Source organism: Hyperolius riggenbachi, chromosome 8, assembly GCF_040937935.1.
Source record: "Hyperolius riggenbachi isolate aHypRig1 chromosome 8, aHypRig1.pri, whole genome shotgun sequence".
In the NCBI taxonomy this organism is placed as follows: Eukaryota; Metazoa; Chordata; class Amphibia; order Anura; family Hyperoliidae; genus Hyperolius; species Hyperolius riggenbachi.
Window position 1 is genome coordinate 287,824,317 of NC_090653.1, and position 15,010 is coordinate 287,839,326.

The window sequence follows — 15,010 nt, forward strand, 5'->3', positions numbered from 1 at the left end:
GCAAGGAGCACATGATGGGGGCTCAGTTCCAAGTTGCATACATACATTCAGCATTAAATCTGCAGGCTTGCATGCATGCATATCAAAATAACTTGCATATTACTGACCATCTCTAGTTAGTAAACGGGAAAAATAGAGAACCACACAGAGATCAGTCTTATGTTCCCAAACATAATACAGTGACAGGATGACAGTCTACCAGCCACACAGCACAGAGGATACACACCTGCAGGGGGCAACACAGGGGTACAGGGGCAACACAGGGAGATACAGGGGGAAACACAGGGGTGTACAGGGGGAATCACTGCCAAAGGGGGCAGCAGAATGAGATACTGGGGTGCATGATTATTGTGTATTGATGACTATGATACTGTATATTCCAGTCATCTGTCAATATAATATGTAAACATTTTTTTTACTGAACAAAGACCTCCGCTTAAGGGGGTCCCAGCAGCAGAAAGGCCACACATGGGGACAGTGAGGGAGATGTCACCGCTGATGTGTCTGTCCCTTACCTGCAGCCCATAGTTACCGCCCCCCAGATCCATCACTGTGTATGTACAGAGGGTGTCTCAGCAGGCACTAAGAAGTCTGTCACCCCTAATGTGTCTGTCCCTTACCTGCAGCCCATAGATACCCCTCCTCACCTGTCAACCCATAACAGCTCCCCTCCCCAATATCTACAGAGAGGTCACACATGGGGCAATAAAGGGGGTAGACCCCAGTGACCCCCGCCTATATATATGTACAGGCTGGAGGGGCGCATAAGGGGCAGTTAGGAGCCTGTCCCCTACCCATAGCCCCTAGTTACCCCTCCCCACCTGTCACCCCATAGCAGCTCCCCTCAATATTTATAGAAGGGTCACACTGGGGGCAGTGACCCCCCCCTTCCTATATATGTACAGGGGGGGCACATGTGTCAGTGAGGAGTCTGTCACCCCTGAGGTGTCTGTCCCCCACCCATAGTTACCCCTCCCCACCTGTCACCCCATAGCAGCTCCCCTCAATATTTATAGAGGGGTCACACTGGGGGCAGTGACCCCCCCTCTTATATATGTACAGGGAGGGGGGCACATATGTGTCAGTGAGGAGTCTGTCACCCCTGAGGTGTCTGTCCCCCACCCATAGTTACCCTCCCCCTGTCACCCCATAGCAGCTCCCCTCAATATCTATAGAGGGGTCACACTGGGGGCAGTGAACCCCCCCCCCCCCCCCCCCCATTCTTTATATATACAGGGAGGGGGGCACATATGGGGCAGTGAGGAGCCTGTCCCCCACCCCTAGTTACCCTCCCCCTGCCACCCCATGGCAGCTCCCCTCCCTCTATGCACAGAGGGGGTCCCATCAGTACAGGGGGGGTCACACATGGGTCAGTTATGGGGATCCCCCTCCTATGTTTGCAGAGGGGGGTCCCAGCAGCAGTATAGAGGGGCCCCTCTGAGATTGGCTCCCCTTGAGCTCCTCCTCCCCAGCCCCGCCCCCTCTCCCCGTCTCACCGCTCCGCTCTCCGCTCTCTCCCGGTGCTGAACAGGCTAAACCAAACTCGGCAGCGCAGCCATCTTGGACATCCGGCTCGCCGACGTGTACATTGCTACGTCACACCCCCTGCGTGATGACGTCACGGGCCGGCTTGCGGGCGGCACGGGGTGGAGGCGTGGCCGCGAATGTCTCAGGTCGCCGCTAGGAAGAGGACATTTTCTTGGTGGGGCGCCTGCGGGGCGTGGCTTCAGCTGACAGCGGCCAATAGCCGGGGAGGGCGGGGCGGCAGCAGCAGCGTGTCGCTCGAGAGGTGGCTGACATGTGGTTGGTGGGACTCCTGCATTAGGTGAGAATAATATGGGGACTGCCATCTCTTTATTTCCTTTTAAAGGATACCCGATGTGACCTGATGAGATAGACATGTGTATGTACAGTGCCTAGCACACAAATATCTAGGCTGTGTTCCTGTTTGTCTTTCTCTGCCTGAAAGAGTTAAATATCAGGTATGTAAGTGGCTGACTCAGTCCTGACTCAGACAGGAAGTGACTACAGTGTGACCCTCACTGATAAGAAATTCCTCTTTTTATCTCTTTCCATATGTCTCCATGGCAGCAACGGCTGGGTTAAGTCCCACCCACTTGACCCCTATAGGACCCATATTATAAATTCCCCCTTCAGACTTCCCCCCTCCGTCTTTTTTCTGTCCTCATCACCTCATCGGACCCGATAGGATGTAATGCTGCCACGTGAGTCCTTACCTGCCGCACAGTGCTTGCCTCGCCTGTGTGAGGGCCCCTGCTGGGAGTCTAAATGACACAGCGCAGGAGGAGTAGTCCGTTTCTGGTCACGGACAGGCAGCGGGCCAGTGAGGTAAATCCTCCAGACTGTCGTGCCTCTATGTGGGTGGCTAATGGCCGCCCGGCGTCCTGCTCCAGGTACTAAGAGTGAGCCGGCGTGCGTCTCACAGTGCGCTCCGCCGGCGCTGACGTCACTTCCGGTTTCGTATAGCCAATGGGCATTGAATCCTCTCCTCTGCTCTGATTTGTGGGCTTTCAGTGGGGAGGGAGATTTAAGGCTGCAGTCGGTGTATAGCTCTGGTCATTCTGTTGAGAAGGCCAGAGCAGATGGACGCTGTGGGAGCACATTATTCAGGAATGGAGGATTCAGAAGGTAGGGGATCATCTTCTGCTGAGGCTCACTCAGTTAGACAGGGATAGGTATTCATGGAATGCTAAAGCTATATTTATTTATTTTCTGCGGCAGGCGCTGACAGTGCGGAGCGGGAAGTGCCATTAGATGATCAGGTGCAGGTTATAAGGTAGGCTTACTTGGCAGCCATCATTAGGTAGGTAATCTTTCTTTTTTTTTCAGGAAGAGGCGAAGATGATATATGTTCTTCTCTCATTTCAGCCCCAATGAAGAAAGAGAGAAGAGGAAATCGAGTAAAGCCGGCCCTTCACAGCCAAGTGCAGAATCTCAACCTCGCAGGCAGACCAGACAATCACGGTCTAGGAGCAGATCTCGATCGAGATCGCGGAGACGCTCCTCTTACAAAAGAAGACGATACAGCAGATCACCAAGTAGGGATCGCTATTCTTATCATAGCTCGTCAAGGAAGAGATGCTGGGCTTGTGGAGATCGGGTGATGCCCGGGAAACTGGTGTGTCAAGCATGCTTTACCTCTATGGCAAAAGAGCCTGAACAACCGAAGGACATTGCCGAGATGATCAGAGAAGCAGTACAGGAATCAATGAGTTCCTACATAGCTGCATTGCCCTCATCCCAGCCAAGACAGGAGGAACCATTGCCGGAGCAACCTGGCCCTTCTCAACCTATGGAGGCGGAGCTGGAACCGGAGGTTGGCTTTAATTTTAATTTAGTCCAACCATATATACAGGCAGTCAGAGAAGCAATTAATTGGCAAGAGGATCAGCCACAGGAAGCAACGACATCGGCTCAAAAGGAGTTCTATACTCATCTAAAGAAATCGGTGAAGCCTTTCCCGTTAATCGAGGCCATACAGGAACTTATCTGGGAGGAGTTCAAGAAAGTAGATAAGAAAACAATCCCGACAAATAGATTTGGTAAACTTTACCCCATGGAAGAGGGTAAGTTAACGGTCCTGGAAGAGCCTCCAAAGGTGGACGCAGCAGTGGTAGGTCTAGCGAAACACGTCACCCTACCCAGAGACGACTCAGCATCATTCAATGATCCACTTGAACGTAAGATAGACTCTGAATTCAAGAAATCATACCTTTCTTCTGGTAGCGCCTGTAAACCGGCCATCGCACTGACGTCGGTGGCTGAAGCACTAAGATCATGGACTGACAATATTGAGGAAGCACTCAGAGCAGATACCGATAAGGAGGCCATTATCGCGGCCCTGGACGACTTCAGACTTACAGCAGATTTTATCGGAGAAGCATCCGTAGATGTAATCAGAAGTTCTGCTCGGTCAATGATGCATGCAGTGATTGCCAAGAGGGCCTTATGGCTTAAGTCATGGTCAGCAGACGCTACATCAAAGAAGGATTGGTGCACAATCCCTTATGATGGAAAGAATCTTTTCGGCAGTGAATTAGAGACGGCCATACGACGCGTCACTGGTGGCAAATCGGGACTTATCCCACAAGAAAAGAAGACAAGAAGGAACACTTTCCAGAGAACTTCTTACTCTAACAGGTTCAGGAACACGGGCTCATATCGCCCCGGCAGAGACTTTAAAAAACCATGGCAGAGTTCTCAAGCTTCCCTTATGAGACTCAACAAACAGAAGAAAACTGTTCAGGTCCCTACTTCTCAGAAATCGTTTTGATGTTCAGACCGTCCATGCATCACCAGTGGGTGGAAGATTGCTACTCTTCAGAGATGTATGGACGGAAGCAGTCAAAGACAAGTGGGTGATACAGACTATCACAAGGGGCCATCATTGGAAGTTTTCAAGACTGCCCCCCAACATTTTCAGACGAACAAAGATTCCAGCCTCTCAGGAAAAGAAAGAGATTCTAAACCGATATGTGCAGGAGTTATCAATAAAACGGGCCGTGATACAAGTACCACAGAGAGAGGAAGGATTGGGAGTATATTCATGCCTCTTCTTTGTCAGGAAGAAAACTGGAGAGTTCAGACCGGTCATGGATTTAAGGAGACTCAATTCCTTTATAGACCTCGAACGCTTCAAGATGGAGACATTGCACACAATCTTGAAGGTGATACTAGTAGGAGACTGGGCACTTTCAGTAGACCTGGAGGATGCATATCTGCATGTACCAATAGACCCAGCCTTTCAGAAATATCTAAGGTTCACTGTGGGAGAACTACACTTTCAATTCCAGTGCCTCCCATTTGGGATCTGCACGGCCCCAAGGACTTTTTCCAAAATACTCCTAGCATTAGTAGAGACACTAAGACTCAAGGATCTCAGACTGTACCATTATCTGGACGATTTGCTCTTACTACATCAGGACAGAGACACCATCATTCAACACAGACAGATTCTACTTTCAGAATTACAGAGGTTCGGCTGGAAAATCAACTTCCTAAAAAGCCAGCTGATGCCAACCACGGACATTACATTTCTAGGGGCACGTCTACAGACAACACTAAACACAGTCAGCCTGCCCGAGAACAAACAGGAGAGGATACAGAACCTGGCAAGAAGCATGATTTGTTCCTCAAGAGTATCGGCGAGACAATGTCTCAGCCTATTAGGAACTATGACCTCCACCATAACCATGACAAGATGGGCACAATGGCATATGAGGCCTTGGCAGCTGGGCTTCCTGTCTCAGTGGTCCAGCAGACACATGAACCAGTCGATAATAATAACAAGGTCAATGAGAGACAGCTTACACTGGTGGACAGACAAGCGAAATTTAGCAACACCATTGCAGATTCAGCAGTTCTCCACGATCACACTTACCACGGATGCCAGCCAGGCGGGTTGGGGTGCGTGCCTAGGCCCACAGACAACGCAGGGGCGGTGGCAGCGACAGAACGTTCATGTACCAGCAAACATTCTGGAGATCAGAGCTGGGAGAAGGGTAGGAGGCGCCCGTGGACTTATAACCTTATATCAGTAGATACGCACAATAGTAGTAGTAATTTCTCAAGCTTTATTTGGGCACAATTGACTGTCAATTGTGCCCAAATAAAGCTTGAGAAATTACTACTACTATTGTGCGTATCTACTGATATAAGGTAGGAAAATTAAATACCTTATTCTAATCATTATTGAAGTAACAGTTATAAGTCCACGGGCGCCTCCTACCCTTCTCCCAGTTCATCCTACCCCTGCCTAGGGGCGTGCATTCCTGGAAGGCAGTTTCCAGGGGCACATTTTTCCCATGAGGAGCCGCGACCTACCACACTACTAGAAGCAAGGCCGAGTGAGGACGGTACTTCCTCACACGCGATCACAAGTGGTTGCATATATATAGCAACCTAAACCTTGTGAGTATATTTCGTCTCACGTACATATATACTCTGGTGTTTTGTTGATAATACACTAGATCGGGCTCCCGGTCTCTCTGTGTCCTTTTTGTCTTCCACAAAGAACCCACCCTGGAGATCAGAGCGGCATTCCTAGCACTGTCCACATTCAAGAATCAGCTAATGAACAAGGATGTAATCCTGCGGATGGACAACCGGACTGCGGTCGCCTATGTGAGGAGGCAGGGTGGTACCAGGTCAAGGACACTGCTGCAGGAGGTGGCGCCAATATTCCACCTGGCAGAGACCTGTTTCAACAGTCTAACAGCAATATACTTACCAGGCCGGGAGAATATCACAGCGGACTTTCTGAGCAGAACCGTATTAGACAACAACGAGTGGTCCCTCAATCCACAAATATTCCACAACATCTGCAGGGAGATGGGAAATCCTCAGATAGATTTAATGGCGACTCCGCAGAACAAGAAGTGCGAGATATTCATGGCCCGACGGCAGACACCAACAGCAGTGGCAACAGACGCGTTGATAGCCCCTTGGAACTTCTCGGTGGCTTACGTGTTTCCACCCGTTCCTCTAATACACCGCTTACTGATGAGATTGATTCGAGAGGACGTGACCTTGATAGCGGTGATTCCGTTCTGGCCAAGGAGGCCATGGTTCCCGCTCCTGTGGAGTCTCAAGGACCGTCAGCCATTACTGCTCCCGATATCACCGGATCTACTGACACAGGGCCCGGTCGCTCATCCAAATCCAGCTACATTAAAACTGGCAGTATGGAGATTGAAAGGAGGAAACTGGAGGCGACGGGCTGCTCAAGCAACGTCATCAACACAATATTGAAAGCAAGAAGACCAACCACCAACTCTTCATATCAGAGGGTATGGGCAAGGTTCGAGGACTTTGCAGTCCAACTAGGATTTAACCCTTTACAACCAGGAATAACAGAGATCCTTCAATTCTTGCAGACTGGTCTGGAGAAGGGCTTAGGCTACCACTCATTGAAGGTCCAAGTCTCGGCCTTATCAGCTCTTACGGATCACAGATGGGCCTTGCAGCCACTGGTGGTTCAGTTCTTGAGAGGTGTGATGAAGGAGAAGCCTCCGATCAGAGCAGTATTCCCGAAATGGAATCTACCTATGGTTCTGGAAACCCTTTCAAGAACACCGTACTTTCCACTTGAACAGACAACACTGGTACAGTTGACATACAAAGCGGTGTTCCTGGTAGCTATGGCTTCGGCAAGAAGGATATCAGAGATACAGGCATTAGGGTGGGAGGAACCCTCACTGACCTTCTTTGTGGATAGGGTCGTCCTGCGCCCCATCCAACATTTCATTCCGAAGGTATCTTCAATTTACCATTTTAACCAAGAGTGGACCTTGCCAACATTATATGAACAGACTAACTCAAACCCACATCCACTGGATATCGGAAACGTCCTGAGGGCATATGTTGAGAAAACAAGAGATCTAAGGAAGACAGAGAGACTCTTTGTGATTCCTTCAGGCTACAGAGCGGGTCAGGCAGCTACGACAAGAACCATTGGACAATGGTTGGTCAACACTATCCAGATGGCATATAGGGCTAATAACCTAGCACCTCCAGAGCAGATAACGGCACACTCCACGAGGGGTTTGGCGGCACCGTGGGCCGCTTTCAACAAGGTTTCTCCAGAGAAGATCTGCCAGGCGGCCAATTGGTCCTCAATCAACACGTTCATGAGGCACTATAGAGTTGATCCGGCTGTCAATACTACCCGACAGTTTGGCTCTGCTGTGTTAAATGCTGTATAATAAGCAATAAATTGTGTGTTAGCATTACACCTCATCCCTCCCTGTGTTTATTCTAGTTAACTCCCAGCCGTTGCTGCCATGGAGACATATGGAAAGCGGAAAATTGGATACTTACCTGACGGTAATTTTCCTTTCCAGATGTGTCCATGGCAGCACAAGGCTCCCTCCCAAAGATTCGGTGATTCGAGTCACATAGACGGAGGGGGGGAGTCTGAAGGGGGAATTTATAATATGGGTCCTATAGGGGTCAAGTGGGTGGGACTTAACCCAGCCGTTGCTGCCATGGACACATCTGGAAAGGAAAATTACCATCAGGTAAGTATCCAATTTTCCGCTTTCTTGCTGTCAGAAGCCATTTTCTGCTAGGAAAGTGTTTTATAGTTGGAATTTCTTATCAGTGAGGGTACTAAGTACTCAGCTATAATGATTCCTGAGCAAAGCCAGACTGAATGCTCAGTGGGGGATTTGATCAGGGCTGATAACAAGCAGGCTGAGCAGTGAAGGATGAAACAGAGAGCAGGGTAGGTGTTTTCTCTAATGTTCCCACTGATATATATGGTAAAATACATGAGGGTCCTTCTTCTCTGGTTCACTTTGGGGCTGGTTTTCATGGGCTTCTGCTCAGCGTCTCATTCAAACACCATAAGTGTTTTTTTTGTTATGAACGCTAGTGTTTACTGCTCAAGTATTTAATGTCTTTCAGTGCGTTGCGTTTGAGAGCATTTTGTTTTCGGGGCTTCAGGTGGCTTTTACAGGAATGCTATGCTTCCTGGCTTCCTTCCTTCTGTTTAATCCCCTCCACCAAAAGACTTTACTGGCGTTTGGAGATCTTTTAACAATTTCAAACAATTTTGAAACAGAGGCAGCCCCATGCTGCCCATGAGGCGGGTTCCTCAGGTGGCAGAAGTGTGTGTGTGTGTGTGTTGGGGGGGGGGGGGGGGCGCCGAGCTGGAGGGGTTAGCAGGCAGGAAGGGAGGCAATGGGCACAGTGGTGGGGAGGAAGGTTGGACGTTCCCCCCCCCTCCCTCACCTTGGTCCCCACATCTGCTCTCCCCCTCCAGCTAACTACCGCAGTGTACAGTTATCAGGCAGTGGGCGGGGAAGCGATGACTTACCTCCTTCCGCATTCCAGTGTGTGCTCCACTCTTGTCACTTCCTGCAATGCCGCCCACTGTACTGTACAGTGGACGACATTGCAGGAAGTGACGAGAGTGGAGCGCACACTGGAATGTGGAAGGAGGTAAATCATCTCCCGTCTTGACTACTGCAACACCCTACTCTGTGGTCTACCAAAAAGCAGACTGGCACCTCTCCAATTCCTACTAAACTCCGCGGCCCGTCTCATCCACCGCTCTTCTAGATCCTCTGAGGCAGCCCCTCTCTGCCAATCCCTCCACTGGTTACCAGTTGCCCAAAGGATCCAGTTTAAACCTCTCACACTTGCATACAAAGCTCTACACAAGCTATCACCTCCATACATTTCCTCTAATCTCCAGATACCTCCCCGCCCGGACCCTCCGTTCCTCACAGGAGACCCTTTTGTCCTCCAGCCTAGTCACCTCCTCTCACTCTCGCATCCAAGACTTCTCACGGGCTGTCCCTCTCCTTTGGAACTCTCTCCCTCAGCCGGTTCGTCATGCCACGAGTCTGGAAACCTTCAAACGTGCTCTGAAAACACACCTGTTCAGACAAGCCTATAATTTGCTATAGGCAGCACTGAAGGCACACTGGCTCACCCACTAATCCTGGTGTTTCCTTCCCCTTTGTTTCCTCCCCACTACCCTCTAGATTGTAAGCTCACAAGGGCAGGGACCTCCTAGTGTTTCTCATACTGCTGTAATTTTAACATATGTACATGTACCAACTACATATCAACTATGTATGTATTTGTATTTATTCTATTCAATGCCATGACTGTACAGTGTCTTGTATTTCTTATGTATATTTGTTCCCCATTATTTGTTTGTATTATGTACAGCGCTACGGAATATGTTGGCGCTATATAAATAAATAAATAAAAATAATAATAATAAGTCCCTAGGCCTTCTCAAAGGACTAGAGGACATGATCTGCGCATGGAGGAAAAACGTTTTAGCCATTTATTTAGGAAAGGGTTCTTTACAGTAAGAGTGATTAAGATGTGGAATGCATTGCCACAGGAAGTCGTTATGGCAAACTCTATACCTGCATTTAAAGGGGGCTTAGATGCTTTCCTTGCGTTGAAAGACATCCATGGCTACAATTACTAGGTAATGCCTAATGATGTTGATCCAGGGATTTTATCTGATTGCCATCTGGAGTCGGGAAGGAATTTTTTCCTTTTGGGGCTAATTGGACCATGCCTTGTAAGGTTTTTTTCGCCTTCCTCTGGATCAACAGGGATATGTGAGGGAGCAGGCTGGTGTTGTGCCTTCCTCTGGATCAGCAGGGATATGTGAGGGAGCAGGCTGGTGTTGTGCCTTCCTCTGGATCAGCAGGGATATGTGAGGGAGCAGGCTGGTGTTGTGCCTTCCTCTGGATCAGCAGGGATATGTGAGGGAGCAGGCTGGTGTTGTGCCTTCCTCTGGATCAGCAGGGATATGTGAGGGAGCAGGCTGGTGTTGTGCCTTCCTCTGGATCAGCAGGGATATGTGAGGGAGCAGGCTGGTGTTGTGCCTTCCTCTGGATCAGCAGGGATATGAGGGTGCAGGCTGGTGTTGTGCCTTCCTCTGGATCAGCAGGGATATGTGAGGGAGCAGGCTGGTGTTGTGCCTTCCTCTGGATCAGCAGGGATATGTGAGGGAGCAGGCTGGTGTTGTGCCTTCCTCTGGATCAGCAGGGATATGTGAGGGAGCAGGCTGGTGTTGTGCCTTCCTCTGGATCAGCAGGGATATGAGGGTGCAGGCTGGTGTTGTGCCTTCCTCTGGATCAGCAGGGATATGTGAGGGAGCAGGCTGGTGTTGTGCCTTCCTCTGGATCAGCAGGGATATGTGAGGGAGCAGGCTGGTGTTGTACTTTGTACTGGTTGAACTCGATAGACGTATGTCTTTTTTCAACCAAAATAACTATGTAACTATGTAATAATAATAATCCCCGCCCGCTGCCTTATAGATAATAGCTGGAGGGGGAGAGCGGACGGGGGGACCCAGGTAAGGGAGGGGTCCGACCTTCCTCCCTACTACTGTGCTCGCTGCCCCCCTTCCTTCCTGCTACCCCCTCCAGGCTGTCTATACTGGGGGCAATTATATTACCAGTGGGGGGCGCGGGCGGCATCTTCACAAGTTTGCCTCAGCAACAAAGTCTAGAACCGGCCCTGAACTGAGGCGCCAGCTCAGAGTAAAATAATTAAAAACCTTTTTAAAATAGGGAGGTAGTGGTGGAATTACCTCCCCCAAGTAGACTCGACAATCTGTATTCACTGAAAAACAATTTCTTTATTCAAAGGTACTCCGCAGATTATGCAACACGTTTCACGGGCAACATCCCGCTTCATCAGGCAATAAAAGGAGCTTATTTCACTCCCAACAAGTATGAGCACCTCCATCTGGACTGAAATAAGCTGCTTTCAGGTCTTGTTCACATTGCATTCCATTCGCGTGGCCGTTAGCTTTTGGGTAGTTTGTAACGCGTCTTTTCTTTCGATTTCCGGCGCTTGGGTTTGGCAATTCGTTTTTTTGCTAAGCAGTTTTCTAAGCGTTTTTCCCGAGCAGTTTTGTAATTCGCTCCTTGATGTCAGTCAGGAAGTGAACTCTTTGACCCGGGAAAAGAATAAATACAATGGGCCTGATTCACAAAGCGGTGATAACTCAGTTATCACGCCTAAAAGACTTTAGGCGTGATAAGCCGTGCACTGCTGAGTTAGCACCGCTTTTGCTCTTTATCGCGCGCAAAGTCTCGCGCGCAAGATTTTGCGCGCGCAGCGCCCATAGGGTTTAATGGGCACATCGCGCGAACTGAACCGTGCGCTGGGCGATTGCGCGCGGAATTTCGCGCGAGTTTCATTTTATCACGCCTAAACTGAGTTGCGCTTTTCCTATACCTCCCATTGAGACGGAATCGCCTTAATAGAAGGTAATGGCCAATGCAGCGCTTCTCTGAGCAGATCGGAAACGAACCGCTCAGACGTGAACTCTGTCATACCAGAGCACAAGCGTTCTTAGGGCGATTTTGAAAAATCGCCCGCGTTTGAAAAAAGGGCAAAAACGCCCTTAGTTTGAACGAGCCCTAATTGCTGGCTCAGCAGGCCACTGAGCAATCACGCACCCATCGCTGGAAGCATTTTGCACATTGGGCAGTAGCATTGGCAGTAGTACTTTATGTGCAGAACACTCCTGGCCGACTCATCGCGATGGAGAAGTGGCATAGCTCAGAATCGCGCAGGCAGCTTTCGGAGGGGCACAGCTGCTCTTTGTTTCATTGTTCTCTGTTTAATCTGACTGTTATCACCTCTGATAAGCAACTATACTACTTATACTGGGGCTAACTATTCTAGTATAACGATTGTGGAATTATTCCCGTGGTCAGCGCACAGGATGAGCGCTGACACTGCGGAAATCCTCCACAAGCGTATAAACTGAGAGAACACAGCAACGGTGCTATGCACATGTAGAGGGGAATTCCTGCTGGCAGATGGAGCTGTGGAGTGCTGAGGAACAGATCCTCTGCCCAGCCACAGATGCCAGATAGGAATTGTACGAGGAGAAGCAATGCAGGGCAAGATAGCCCTTAAAGAGAGAGAGCACAGAGACAGGGTGTATGTGCGTCCACTAATCTAGTCGCCAGAGCGACGATGAACACACAACCGTGCAGACCAGGTGAGAAAGCAATCACAAGACATGGCGATTGCTAACAGCGACACAAGACAGAATAAGCACAGAGAAGGAATGTATGTATGTCCACCAATCTAGTCGCCAACCTGCGACGGCGAACACACAACAGTGGAAACCGAGTGAGACCGCAATTGCAAGAGATACGATTGCCAATGAGAATGAGCACAGGGACAGAATGTATGTGTGTGCACCAATCTAGTCGCCTACCAGCGACAGTGAACACACAACAGCAGAAACAAAGTAGGAATGCAATCGCAAGCGATGGCGATTGCCAATAGTAACACAAGACAGAGCAAAGGTTAAACACAGGAGCAGAGAGAAAGGCACAGCATATCATACAATGAGAAGATGACGAAAATAGCGCTAGCTAAACGCGAACACCGCACTCATTCGCAACAGCGAACACGTTCACTGCGCGGTCTTCGCACGAAAAGCTCAACAGAGACAAGCACGCCACCCTAACTAGCCACAAGTAACACAACTGAGCAGAAATGGACAAACAACAAGAACGCTTGCTAAACGGCTGCCTTACCGCAGACAACCGCAAGCGTTTGCTCCAGACAGACAGACGAACAGAAAACAGGAATAGGTCAGATAAGATCCACCGCTCTTCCGCTAGAGCGAGTGCGATCCGGGTACAGGAATAAGAGAGAGGAAAGGTCCACTGCTCTTTCCCACCAGAGCAAGTGTGAACCAAGTAGAGAAACGTAGCTAGCAGGATCCACTGCTCTTTTCCACCAGAGCAAGTGTGATCCGAGTACAGGAATAGGCCCAGCAGGATCCACTGCTCTTTCCGCCAGAGCAAGTGAGATCCACACGGCAAGACAGACAGGAGTAACCAGTAGCATCCGCAGCTACGGTAAAACTCCATAGACTAGAGAGATCCACTACCGCTAGGGCAAGTACGATCCAGGTACTGGACCAAACGATTCACCATCGCCAACCGCTGGCGACAGTGCAATCGCAAGGACAAGACAAGACAGGCAATACAGATAATACAACCTGACTGCACTAGAAGGATTGCCTAGTGCAGTCCCCAGGAATTACTCTAAGATAATCTTTAGCAAACAGGGCTGACACTCAGGGAGTACAAACCACCATGACCAGCAAAGGATTGTGGGATCACATGGTATTTATGCTGCAATCCTTCAAAGGAGGCGCTAGGCAATTTGCATGACACATGTATGCAAATTCCTCAGCAGCAGAGCAGGTCTGAAACTTGCAAAGTGAAGACAGGTCTCTCTTCCAGAGACCTGCAGCCCACAGACTTGAGGAATGGTCAAACAGCTGTCTGCCTGTGCCGACAGCTGAGCGGATCATTACATCTAGCTAACAATACTGGGGCAACTATACTGCCTATACTGGGGCAACTATACTAGCTAAGTTTACTGCGGCAACTATACTATCTATACTAGGGGCAACTATACTACCTATACAAGGGGCAACTCTACTACCTATACTGTGGAGAACTATGCTAGTTACCTACACTCGGGGGCAACTACGCTACCTTTATTGAGGCGACTATACTAGCTTCCTATACTGGGCGCACCTATACCTGGCTACCTACCTATACTGTGGGTGAAAATGTTCCTATCCTCACAAATTTGCCACAGGCAGAAAAAAAGCCTGGAACCGGCCCTGTGCTTGGGGTCCTTTCAGATTGCCCCCTTCACATGGGAGACTGAAGGCAGTGAACTCCTTGCCTGTTTCTCCCATGCATCAGCCTGGGACTTGGTAGCAGTCAGCATGTGCAGTGGAGTGGCAGCCCGCCCGCCTATAAGGTCACAACTAAGCGAGGCTGTGGCCTGCTCAGATGTGACATATTAATTTTTGTTTGCTTCTAGGTAACATCACTGCATGTCAAACAATAACACCTGGCGTTACAAACACTGCCATTTGGCTGCATTTAAAGAGAAACTCCGACCAAGAATTGAACTTCACCCCAATCAGTAGCTGATACCCCCTTTTACATGAGAAATCTATTCCTTTTTACAAACAGACCATCAGGGGACGCTGTATGACTGATATTGTGATGAAACCCCTCCCACAAGAAGCTCTGGGACCGCGGTACTTTTAACAGTTTGCCACAATGTAACAAGGTTCACAGACAGGAAATAGCTGTTTACAGCTGTTTCCAACTGCCAAAAAGCATGCAGCAGCTACATCACCTGCCAACAGTAAAAATGTCACCATGTGATAAATGTCAGAATGTAAATCAGGGAGAGGAAAGATTTTACAATGGGCAAACACTGACTAAATCATTTATACATAATTATTGTAAAAATGAAGCACTTTTGTATTACATTATTTTCACTGGAGTTCCTCTTTAAACCTTCCTTACCAGTAGTCTCTGGTGCCTTAAAGAGAACCTGTACTGAGTAAAATTATTTAAAATAAACACATGAGGTAACTTCAAATGAACATTGCATAGTTACCTTGCCATCAGTTCCTCTCAGAAGCTCACCATTTTCTTCTGAC

At 49.1% G+C, this 15,010-nt stretch overlaps 1 protein-coding gene and 1 long non-coding RNA gene across 4 annotated transcripts in view; one reads left to right on the forward strand and one right to left on the reverse strand.

Annotated features, from left to right (window-relative positions):
- Positions 1-1,597, reverse strand: part of SEC16A (SEC16 homolog A, endoplasmic reticulum export factor) — a 149,766-nt gene extending 148,169 nt beyond the window's left edge. For all 3 annotated transcript variants that reach the window (XM_068249127.1, XM_068249125.1, XM_068249124.1), the window contains exon 1: positions 1,497-1,597. The gene's annotated coding sequence lies outside the window, so the exon portion shown is untranslated. The remainder of the gene's footprint in view (positions 1-1,496) is intronic.
- A 159-nt stretch (positions 1,598-1,756) lies between these two features.
- The window catches only part of LOC137528594 (uncharacterized), a 33,427-nt gene continuing 20,173 nt past the window's right edge, over positions 1,757-15,010 (forward strand). Inside the window, exon 1 of the long non-coding RNA XR_011023430.1 lies at positions 1,757-1,825. This is a non-coding gene — a long non-coding RNA (uncharacterized lncRNA). The remainder of the gene's footprint in view (positions 1,826-15,010) is intronic.